The 12,724-nt window shown below is 43.1% G+C and overlaps 1 protein-coding gene across 1 annotated transcript in view; it reads right to left on the bottom strand.

Moving 5' to 3' along the window:
* nf2b (NF2, moesin-ezrin-radixin like (MERLIN) tumor suppressor b) overlaps positions 1-8,655 on the bottom strand; it is a 74,249-nt gene extending 65,594 nt beyond the window's left edge. Inside the window, exon 1 of the mRNA XM_072589556.1 lies at positions 8,434-8,655. The gene's annotated coding sequence lies outside the window, so the exon portion shown is untranslated. The remainder of the gene's footprint in view (positions 1-8,433) is intronic.
* Between the last annotated feature and the right edge of the window lie 4,069 nt (positions 8,656-12,724).

The raw sequence follows: 12,724 nt of genomic DNA, 5'->3' as shown, positions 1-12,724 counted from the left end.
CCACCCAGCCCCATTTGCCTATCCTATTACCCTACATTTACCCCTGACTAATACATCTCTACACCCCTGAACACTATGGGGAATTTAGCTTGGCCAATTCACCTAACCTGGACATCTTTGGATTGTGAAAGGAAACCGGAGCACCTGGAGGAAACCCACAAAGGCACAGGGAGAATGTGCAAGCCCCACATAGACAATTGTTCGAGGCAGGAATCCAACCCAGGTCCCTGCTGTAGTGAAGCAGCAATGCTAACCACTGTGTCATCATGCCAGGTTCCATACGGTAAGCTGCTCTGGGAAGTTAAATCGCATGGAATCCAGGGGGAGCTGGCAAATTGGATACACAATTGGCTTGATGGTAGGAAACAGAAGTTAATAGTAGAAGGATGCTTGTCAGACTGGAGGCCTATGAATAGTGGTGTACCTCAGGGGTCAGTGCTGGGCCCATTGCTGTTTGTTACCTATATCAATGATTTGGATGAGAACGTACAAGGCATGATTAGTAAGTTTGCAGATGACACTCAAATACATGGTATCACGGACAGTGAGGAAGGTTATCAGAAACTGCAGCAGGACCTTGATCCGCTAGGGAAGTGGGTCAAGAAATGACAAATAGAGTTTAATTTAGTGAAGTGTGAGGTCTTGCATTTTGGGAAGTCAAATCAAGGTCGGAGTTTCATGGTGAATGGTAGAGCCTCAAGGAGTGTAGTGGAACACAGGGATCTTGAAGTTCTGGTGCACGGTTCTCTGAAAGTGGAGTCACAGGCAGACAGAGCAGTGAAGATGACTTTTGACACAGTGGCCTTCATCAGACAGGACACTGAGTAGAGAAGTTGGGAAGTTATGTTGCAGTTGTACAGAATGGTGGTGTGGCCGCAATTGGAGTACTGTGTTCAGTCTGGTCACCTTGCTATAGGAAGGATGTTACTGGAAATAGTGCAGAAGGAATTTACAAGAATGTTGCCTGGACTCAACGGTCTGAGTTATACGAACAGTTGGACAAGCTAAGACTGTTTTCTTTCGGGCTTGAGGCTGAGCAGGGATCTTATACAGTGTATTAGATAATGAGATGCAAGGATAGGGTGAATACACTCAGTCTTTTTCCCAGTGTTGGGGAATCAAGAACTATTGTGTGCAGTTCTGGTCTCCAAATTTGAGGAAAGACATTCTGGCTATTGAGGGAGTGCAGCGTAGGTTCATGAGGTCAATTCTTGGAATGGCAGGACTACCTTACACTAAAAGACTGGAGCGACTGGGCTTGTATACCCCTGAGTTTAGAAGACTGAGAGGGGATCTGATTGAGACATATAAGATTATTAAAGGATTGGACACTCTGACAGCAGGAAACATGTTTCCGCTGATGGGTGAGTGCCGAACCAGAGGACACAGCTTAAAAATACGGGGTAGACCATTTAGGACAGAGATGAGGAGAAACTTCTTCACCCAGAGAGTGGTGGCTGTGTGGAATGCTCTGCCCCAGAGGGCAGTGGAGGGCCAGTCTCTGATTAATTTAAGAAAGAGTTGGATAGAGCTCTCAAGGATAGTGGAATCATGGGTTATGGAGATAAGGCAGGAATAGGATGATTAAGGATGATCAGCCATGATCATACTGAATGGTGGTGCAGGCTCGAAGGGCAGAATGGCCTACTCCTGCATCTATTGTCTAGATGGCATCAGTTTAAGGTTAGAGGGGAAAGAATAAAAGGGAACGTGAAGGGCAACATTTTTACAAGGATGGTACACATACGGAATGAGCTGCCAGCAGAAGTAGTCAAAGCAAGTACTATACCAACATTTAAAAAGGCATTTGGACAAATACATGGATAGGAAAGATTTAGAAGGATATGGGCCAAGTGTAGGGAAATGGGGTTAGCGTGGATAGACACTTTGGTCGGCATGCCCCACTTTGGGCTGAAGGGGTGAGCTTCGTGCCACAGAACTCTATGACTCTCGGAATATTGCAGTGAGTAGCTCATCTCCTAATACCCCAAAACCTGTCCACATGACACAAATCAGGAATGTGATGGAAGATTCGCCACTTGCCTGGATGAGTGCAGTTTCAACCACACTCAAGAAGCTTAATGCGCACAACATCCACAAACCTTCAGCCACTTCATCATCAATGCTCAGGCTCAACACTGTCTAAAAGATGCATGCAGAAATTTGCCAAAAATCCTTAGACAGCACCTTCCAAACCCATGACCACTTCCATCTGGAAGGGCAGCAGGTTTATCGGAAAAACACCACCTGCAAGTTCTCTTTTAATTCACTCACCATCCTGACTTGGAAATATATCATTCTTCTTCATGTTCATGGGATCAAATTGTGGGATTCCCTTCCTAACGACATTACGGTATAGCTACAGGACATGGACAGCAACAATTCAACAAGGCACCTTGTCACGGTCTTCTCAAGGGCAAATAAGGACAGGCAATAAATGCTGGCTCTACCAGTGATACCCATGTCCCATAAGTGGGGGAAAAAGGGGGCAGCAAGTGGTTACTTAACATTAAGGTCATGATTCTGACATGAGTTATTAATCCTCTCAATAAATGGCAGTTCCTTGACCAAATGGAAACTCTTAGTGACGAAGAGTTTGGTTAGTGCAGGCTTTTGATCTCATCACTTTAATTTTGAGGCCCACATAAAAAGGGTTGTAGGGAGCATAAGGCAGATGATGTACTTGTAACAAAGGTTAATTGATTTTTCAAGTTTAATGGCATTCTGATATCAGTTGTGTTAATCAGAAGGCTACAATAAGCAAAAGGATAGGGACTACAGAGTCAGTATTCTTTCAGTTATGAGAGATCATAATTTTTTTGGGACAATAAACAGAAGTGGGGTATGGAGTGCTTTAATAATTTTTAGAAAAGATTTGCAACTTGAAAATCAAGTATTCCATGAAGAAGTTAATCATAATCCCCATAGTGCTGAAACAGACCATATGGCCCCAGTCCACACTAACCCTCTGAAGAGTAACCCACCCAGACCCATTCCACTAACCTATTACTCTACATTTACTCCTAACTAACATACCTACACATCCCTGGACGCTATGGCCAATTCAGCATGGCCAATTCACTTAACCTGCACATCTTTGGATTGTAGGGGGAAGCCTAAGCACCCAGAGGAAACCCACGCAGACACGGGAAGAATGTGCAAACTCCACACAGACAGTCGCCCAAGGCTGGAATCAAACACGGTTTTCTGGCGCTCTAAGGCAGCAGTACTAACCACTGAGCCAAAGAATCAAGGATCTTTCAATTTAAAGAAATTCTACCTGGCAACATCTCATTGGTTGAGTTGAAGAGTGTTAAAAAAACTGTAAGTGTCAAGAGCAGCAGAGAGTGAAACATCAAGAGCCTGCAGACAGCATTTCTCTCTCCAAAAAAGATAGAACATGTCAAAGATGAAAAGGAATAATTTTGCAAGATGAGATCTAAGTTCAGCTGATCAATCATAGAATCCCAGGGATACTGTCACCATACCAACAATTGCAGCTCACCACTGCAAAAATCAAAAGGACCGAAAAAGAACTTTACAGCTTGTGGTTAGACTTTTGAACTCTGAAATTTGTTTACCCCGCAAGATTCTTTCCCACCCATGGACTACATCATAAACCATTTGTCTTTTGTCTGTCTTAATCATGGCTATGTGTGTTCTGAAGAAAAGTCATTATGGATTTGAAATGTAATGATGTTTCTCTCCTCCTAGATGCTAGCAGACTTGCTGAGTTTTTCCAACATTTTCCGTTTTTGTTTGGGAGTTAGAAGGTGTATATTTTTTCTTACTACTCATACTAAATTCAAGTGAGATACAATGAAAATAGTTTTTTTATGCCACTGAAGGAACCTAGAGTAGTTTACTTTCATCTCGAATCACAGTCAGTCAGACAAATTGTGTTTTGGTGGTCTCGTCTACTACTCTGCGGCTCTGAAATCCATCATTATGAAATACTTCAAGAGGTTAGTAATGGCATACATCAATCCAACTTCCCAGAGTGCCTTGATCTGCTCTAATTCATCTATTGTCACAACAGGTTCACAGCACGTCCTATCCCCTTGGCCCTACACTCATCCCTGGAACATCTGGATAACAAGGACACCTATGTCTGACTCCTGTTTATTGACTTCAGCTTCACTTTCAACATCATAATTCCATCAAATCTCATCTCCTAACTCCAAGACCTAGGACTCTGTTCTCCTCTCTGCAACTGGATCCTCAACTTCCCGACCCACAGGCTGCAATCAGTAAGGAAAGGCAACAACAACCCCCTCCACAATAAACCTCAAAACTGGTGATCCACAAGCATATTCAGTGCTTTTCCATGCTCCTTGTACATTTAGGTCCGTGTAGCCAAATTCAGCTCTGACGAAATTTCTGATGACACCAACCAAGCTGTGCGTCACTAAGAGTTTCCATTTGGTCAAGGAACTGCCATTTATTTAGAGGATTACAATAAGGAGACATACTACAGGAAGTAGATAGATAGCTTAGAAGCATGGTATAAAGACAACAATCTCTCCCTCAATGTCAGCAAAACAAGGGAGCTGGTCATCAACTTCAGTAGGAGTGTGGAGGATATGCCCCTGCCTATATCAATGGTGCTGAGGTAGAGGTGGTCGAGTGCTTCAAGCTCCTAGGAGTAAATATCACCAACTATCTAACTTTGTCCATCCATGTTGACGTTACAGTCAAGAAGTAAGTCAATGTCACTATATCCTCAGAAGGCTAAGGAAATTCAGCATGTCCTCAATGACTTTTTATAGATGCATCATAGGAACTATCCTATCTGGATGCATCACAGCTTGGTGTAGCAACCGCTCTGCCCAAGACAGCAAGAAATTACAGTTTTGTGAATACAACCAGTCCATCAAGGAAAGCAGCCTTCCTTCCAATGACTCCATCCATACTTCCTGCTGCCTCGGGAAACCAGTTATACTCTTTTCCACCCTATTCCATCAGGCAGAAGATACAAAAATTTGAAAACATGTACCAACAGATTTATGAACAGCTTCTTCCTTGCTGTTATCAGACCTAAGAATGATCTCTCATATATTACAGTAGATCTTTCTCTGCACCTTCTCTGTAGCTGTAATACTGATTTCCGCATTCTGTTCTATTACCCTAATGTAAAATATGATTAATCTGGTTAGCATGCAATACATTACTTTGCACTGTTTCCCAGTGCATGTGACAATAATAAATCAAATCATTGGGATTTTTATATGTTTTGTGATGATTATGGCATAGTGGGGTATAATTATTGGAACACTATTCCCAATCAAGTCATAGCACTGTATTCAAGGATTGTAAGAATATGCATCTTACTGTGAAAAACAACAGTATGAATGAGTTTCTCTATCTATGAATGTAATAGTATTTATTAGTTAGAAGCGAGTGTATGACTTCAATTGAGCGCTTTCCCTATTTTTTATCAATAAAGAGAACTCACATGATCTGAATACTAAATGAGTGGCTAGGGAGAAACTAGTCTAACAGATGCAACAAATTGATCTTATAAAAGTACATAAACAAATTAAGGGAGCAGAAAAGTTAAATTTAAACATTATTTCAAATAAATTGGATAAGTTAGATGAGGGACACTAGTTCAAGGGAACTAATTAAAACATGTAGAATTTGTATCAGGAGAAAAATGCATTCGCAAATTGTCAAGATAAGGAATGGACTTACATATAGAGTAACAAAGGCAAAGATCCTGAAATTAGCCAAGAAATTATCATTACAACGAATTAGGCTAGGACATACCAGATGGAAAATAATGTGAATAAGTGTATAATGGCAGAATATATCTAAAATGGTGAGGGGTTGGGAAGTACGTATCTGGGTATCAGTATTCCCTCTAATTTTCTTACTGTCTGCATAGGTCTCTGAGCTCCTCACACAGCAAGGATGTCGAGAACAGGAAGTCAATGCTGCAATCAGTACGTACAGCCACACGGTTTAGTGGGAAATTGCTGGGTATCCTTGTTCAGGAGTTACGAAATGCTACCGTGAGCTACCGTTGAGCAAGCCATTAGGAAGGCAAATTACATGTAGCTTCATCACAAGAAACTTGATTACTCGAGTAACAATGTCTTGCTGGAGTTGTATAAAGCTTACTAAGACCTCATCTGGATTACTTTGTGTAGTTTTGGTTCCCTTATCCAAAGAGGAATATACTTCCCAGATTAATCCTTAGGATGGCAGAATTTTCCAATGAGCGACTAAGGAGACTATTTCTGCATTCCCTCATATTTAAAAGAATAAGAGGTGTGTGATCTTACTGAAATGCACAGCAAATTTCTATAAGTTTGGACAGGGTGCATAGATAAGATGCTTCTCTTGAATGGTGAGTCTAAAACTACAGATTATAACCTCAAAACAACAAATTGGCCATTTAAGATTAAGAGTAAGAATTTAACGTAGAGGGTAGTGAATCTTACCAATTCTCTGCCCGAGTGCTGTGGAAGCTTAATTATTAAACACACTCATGACAGAAATCAATAGGTTTCGGGATTCTAATGACATTAATGGATATGAAGATAATCCTGAGGTAATGATCAACCATGATCTAATTGAATGATGAAGCAGGCTTTCGATGGACTGAATAGCATACTCCTGATCCTCTGTTCCTAACTGGCAGATAGGTTTTCGAGAATTTCTGGATGGATAAATTAACAACCTATATAGTACTTTTAAAATAATTAAACTTACTTAGGCACTTCACAGGAGTATTATACTGTGAAGAAAAATGACACTAAACCTCACATGGCAATACTCAAGATGATGTCAAAACATGATCAAAGAAGAGTATGTTAAGGAATAGAGAGATGGGAGAAGATGTTGAAGACATTTTGTGTAGGAGGGCAGGAGGATATAGGACTTCTAATTTTAAGAGCATTAGTAGCTGATCACACATGAACATCAGAACAGTTAAAATCAGGATTGCTTAAGAGGCCAGAATTAGGAAGGGGCAATTATCTCAAATGTTTGTGCAAGTGAAAGAAATTAGAGGCAGGGAGAGCCAAAATTATTGGGGCTGTGGAATTTAAAATCAAGGATAAGTTTTATCATCAAGGCATTAGGTCAATCTATATCATTGAGCACAGTGGTCATTGGTGACCAGGACTTGGTGCAAATAAGGAGATGGCCAGCAGAGTTTGGATTACCTATAGGAAGGGAAGAATATTGAGGTTGGGCAGCAGTGCGTTAGATTAGATAAAATCAAATCTAAAGCATCAAAGACATGGTATGGGATTTACAGATGTGCTGAGGCAGAATAAAGGTAGAAATAGGCAGGTTTCATGATGTTGCAGATATGCAATCAGAAGCGTGCCTCAGAAATAAATATGATACCAAGATTGAGAATTAACAGATCAATCATGATCTTATTGACTTGAAGGACCAAATGGCCTACTTCTGCTCCTAAAATTATGGTGGCTCAGTCTGTTAGAGACAAAAAAAAACTGCAGATGCTGGAATCTAAAAATCGCAGGTTAGGTGAATTGGACATGCTAAATTGCCCATAGTGTCTAGGAATGTGGAGGTTAGGTCCATGAGTTCGGAGTAAATGTAGAGTAATGAAGTAGGGGAATGGATTTGGGTGGGATACTCTTCAGTGGGTCAGTGTGGACTTGTTGGGCCAAAGGGCCTGTTTCCACACTGCAGGGATTCTATGCATCCAAAGTAGACAGGTAGGAGGCTGGAAGAACACAGCAAGCCAGACAGCATCAGGGGGTGGAGAAGTCGACGTTTCAGATGTAAATCCTGAGAAGGGTACACCCGAAACATCGACTTCTCCACCTCCTGATGCTGCCAGGCTTGCTGTGTTCTTGCATACTCCTGCCTGGCTCAGTCTGTTAGCCAATCTCCTTCATGGCACCCCTTTGGCAGTAATGAAATGCTTGATACTTTTTGTGAAGAACTTGGGAATTTATTTTCTGACAATGGCCTTTCAAACATACGTAGACGCGCCTGCTACTTTAGACTTGAAAATAAAATGGAAGGAAAAATTTATTTCAATGTGTACATCATTTATTGCGTGTGTGTGTTTGGTGAAGAGAGAACTAACTTTGCTCCCCAATAAGTTTAAGACAAGTTCAAAGACAGTTCGAGATGGCTAAAATTATTAAGATTATTTCCCAATTCGCATCATTGGCCATTCTGGTTATTATATATCTTGAATGGAGAGATATCCACAAATATCGACGTCAGAAATTACAGATGATGATTCAGATTTCACAAACTAAACCAGGATCAAACAATTCTGAAGGCCTAAACAGTAGAGTTACCCTCTTCTGTCCAGCTACCCTGTAACTGGAAATATTACCACAACATCCCCCAATAAATGATTATCTCCTTTGAATAAGTTCATTTTTCTTTGATCTGGCTCCATCCAGGATTCAGCCACTGCTCACTGCCAATACTCACCCACAAAGAGTAAGCCCCGGTCTGGAGTTACAGCCACTGCGGTCTGAAGCTGATGGTCAGCCCGGACTATCTAACAGCGGCCTCACGGTAACCGCGCGGCCGTTCTCGGGACACCTACATGGCCCAGCACCCGGCGCTGACCAACGGCGCGGACTTGGTGCCACCAGTGACAACCAGGATCCGCTTACTCCGGCCTGAGCTGCGCCGCGGCTCCACAGAGCGGAGCGGCCAACAGCGGCGGAGCGCACCCTCGCGGCGGGAGGTCACAACAGCAATCCAGGCAACACGACACACTCGCTTCTTAAAACAAAAGAACTGCGGATGCTGGAAATCCCAAACAGAAAGTGCTGGAGTTAGCCAGCAGGTCGAGCAACATCTGCAGAGAGAAATTCATTTGACTCCGCTTTCTCTCCACATATACTGTCAGACTTGTTGAGTTTTTCCAGCATTTGGTTTTCGTTACATCACCCCTTCTCCCAGCAATGCTGCTCTCTCCTCATTCCTCCAACAATTCCATCCCTTCTTTCTTCAAGCAATGCTGCTCTCTCCTCTTTCCTCCGACAACTCCCTTCCTTTTCCCAGCATTGCTGCTCTCTTCACATTGTTCCGACATCTCCCTTCCTTCCTTCTCCCAGCAATGCTGCTCTATGCTCATTGCTACAACTCCCTTCCTCTTCCGAGCCATGCTGCTCTCCCCTCATTGCTCCAAAAACTCCATTCCTTCTTTCTCCCAGCAATGCTGCTCTCTCCTCATTGCTCCAACTCCCTTCCTTCTCCCAGCAATGCTGCTCTCTCCTCATACCTCCAACAACTCCCTTCTATCGTTCTCCCAGCAATGCTGCTCTCTACACGTTCCTCTGACAACTCACTTCCTTCCTTCTCCCAGCAAAGCTCTCTCCTCATTCATCCAACAACTCCCCTCCTGCCTTCTCCCAATGATGCTACTCTCTCCTCTTTCCTCCGACAACTCCCTTCCTTTTCCCAGCATTGTTGCACTCTCCCCATTGTTCCAACATCGCCCTTCTTTCCTTCTCCCAGCAATGCTAATCTATGCTCATTGCTACAACTCCCTTCCTCCTCCGAGCCATGCTGCTCTCCCCTCATTGCTCCAAAAACTCCCTTTCTTCTTCTTCCTAGCATGCTGCTCCCTCATTGCTCCAACAACTCCTTTCCTTCTCCCAGCAATGCTGCTCTCTACACGTTCCTCTGACAACTCACTTCCTTCCTTCTCCCAGCAAAGCTCTCTCCTCATTCATCCGACAACTCCCTTCCTGCCTTCTCCCAAAGATGCTGCTCTCTCCCCATTCATCCGACAACTCCCTTCCTTTTCCCAGCGATGCTGCTCTCTCATTCCTCTGACAGCCACCTTCGTTCTCCCAGCAATGGTCTCTCTCCTCATTCCTCCAACAACTCCCTTCCTTCTCCCAGCAATGCTGCTCTCTCCTCATTCCTTTCCGACAACTCCATTCCTTTCTACTGCCAGCAATGCTGCTGTATCCTCATACCTCTGACAACTCCCTTCCTTCTCCCAGCCATGCTGCTCTCTCTTCATTGCTCCAATTCCCTTCCTTCCTTCCCCCAGTAATACAGTTCCATTCCTTCCTTTCTTCTCCCAACAGTGCAGCTCTCCTAATTCCTCCAGTAACACAACTTTCCTCCTTTTGTTATTATTCACTTCTGGGATGTTGCCGTCATTTTACACACCACTGATGTGATTAATATCTTCTCACTGAATATGTATATCAGGCAGTGGTAGCCTTCTCTGTGATAGTCACAGATCTTTTTTTGTGAAAGTCCAGTTAGGGTGAGATGTCCCCTAGCACTTTAAACCGATTAAATAATTTTGAATGGAATAGCGATGTTCTAATTGTGAGAAACAAAGCCCACTCACTTCAATAATTTCAGTCCGAGACAAGATCTGAATCAGTAGTGCCATTTATTTTACACTTGCAAGTGGGTGTGATGTCACTTTCTCAAGGCAAGGGACATACACACACTAAATTCAATTCATACATAACATTTATATGATTTGATGTCTATTGTTTTACATTGCTCCTCCCCTGCTTACATCGTCCACTTCCCTAAGACCGGCCCCCATTACCCCTGTTTATCTCTTGCCTTATCCGGCCTTGTCTGTGACAAAATACTTATTCCTGGCCTCACAAGGCTGTTTGACCTCATCCTGCTGTAGGTCATTGTTAGGCCTATCCTTTCTTCATCATTATCTACCCCCTTCATCTGTGCCTTTCCCGAGGCCGTTCTGATCCCTATGACCCTTTTTATTGGGGTTTGTTCCTGTGTTTTTGTAAAAGTGGGAAGCACATGTTTATATCTACTGTTTGTACAGGCGTATCTAGCTTAACTTCATCCCCTCACAACATCTTATCTACTTGCCCATAATGTCTACCTTCTGACATACAGTTTTAGCTAATACAAAAACAATTATATATTTCCTCCACATCGTTTCCATTCTTGTTGACTCAGCTCTTGGCTAAAACAATTACACACTGGTGTGAGTTCATTTTATTTTGTAAGATGGAATTGCAGAATTGCAGAAGTAACATTATATCCCACATAATCTAACAGAGAAGAGCGAATTTACCCACAGCAAACACTCAAACAGCAAAATGAATCGATTCTGATCAAGAGTCACTGGAGTCTGAATATGTCACCTAACTTCCCAGCTTGGCAAACATACCCACAACCATGACAACCAGCAGCCAAGCTACAAATCTATATAAAACCTTGAAACATGTTTTCTTCCCATATATGCTGCCAGAACTGCTGAGTTTTTTTTCCAGCATTGCAAGTCTTTGTTTTATTGTAACAATAAGAATGATGAGATAATCTAGTTTTCTCACGTTGATTGCTGTGTAGGGGGGATGGTTGCAATGGATATTGGTCAGCACACTGGGGTAACTCTGTGTTGGGGTTCTGTTCGCCGAGCTGGGAATTTGTGTTGCAGACGTTTCGTCCCCTGTCTAGGTGACATCCTCAGTGCTAGGGAGCCCCCTGTGAAGGACTTCTGTGATCTTTTCTCCGCCATTTATAGTGGTTTGAATCTGCTGCTTCCGGTTGTCAGTTCCAGCTGTCCGTTGCAGTGGTCGGTATATTGGGTCCAGGTCGATGTGCTTATTGATTGAATCTGTGGATGAGTGCCATGCCGCTAAGAATTCTCTGGCTGTTCTCTGTTTGGCTTATCCTATAATAGTAGTGTTGACCCAGTCGAATTCATGTTGCTTGTCATCTGCGTGTGTGGCTACGAAGGATAGCTGGTTGTGTCGTTTCGTGGCCAGTTGGTGTTCATGGATACGGATCGTTAGCTGTCTTCCTGTTTGTCCTATGTAGTGTTTTCTGCGGTCCTTGCATGGGATTTTGTAGACTACATTGTTTTTGCTCATGCTGGGTATCAGGTCCTTTGTTCTGGTGAGTTGTTGTATGAGAGTGGCTATTGGTTTGTGTGCTGTTATGAGTCCTAGTGGTCACAGTATTCTGGCTGTCAGTTCGGAAATGCTTTTGATGTATGGTAGTGTGGCTAGTCCTTTGGTTTGCGGCATGTCCTCGTTCCGTTGTCAAACCCAAAGGACGAGCCACACTACCATACATCAAGAGCATTTCCGAACTGACAGCCAGACTACTGCGACCACTAGGACTCATAACAGCACACAAACCAACAGCCATTCTCAGGCAACAACTCACCAGAACGAAGGACCCGATACCCAGCATGAGCAAAACCAATGTAGTGTACAAAATCCCATGCAAGGACTGCACAAAACACTACATAGAACAAACAGGAAGACAGCTAACGATCCGTATCCATGAACACCAACTAGCCTCTATTTTGATTTAGTCCCTACCCTCCCCTTCACTGTTTTGATCACACAGCATTGCCCTTTGGTTTGAAGGGCAGTGCTTGTCACTGGCCACTCGGGTGTTTTCCTATCTTGCTGGTGGTGGCAATTGAATAAAGATTCGTGCACTTTGTGTCTTTCACTGTGCCTTACACCTGCACACATACACCATGGGTGCTGGGGAAAAAATAAGCACTACCCCAGTTAGGCGGTAGTGTGGGGGTTAAAAAAAAATAAGCAGGAGATTTTTTTGATAAAAAATAAAAAAAAACAGCTGTGAGCATTGCCCTTTGATGTGAAGGGCCACTGCTTGTCACTGGCCCCTCGGGTGTTAAAAAAAAGAAAATAAAACACCAACTAGCCACGAAACGACATAACCAGCTATCCTTAGTAGCCACATACGCAGATGACAAGCAACATGAATTCGACTGGGACAACAC

Source organism: Chiloscyllium punctatum, chromosome 19 (assembly GCF_047496795.1).
Source record: "Chiloscyllium punctatum isolate Juve2018m chromosome 19, sChiPun1.3, whole genome shotgun sequence".
In the NCBI taxonomy this organism is placed as follows: Eukaryota; Metazoa; Chordata; class Chondrichthyes; order Orectolobiformes; family Hemiscylliidae; genus Chiloscyllium; species Chiloscyllium punctatum.
The sequence above is the reverse complement of the archived record's forward strand: the minus strand, read 5'-3'. Positions and strand labels throughout refer to the sequence as shown.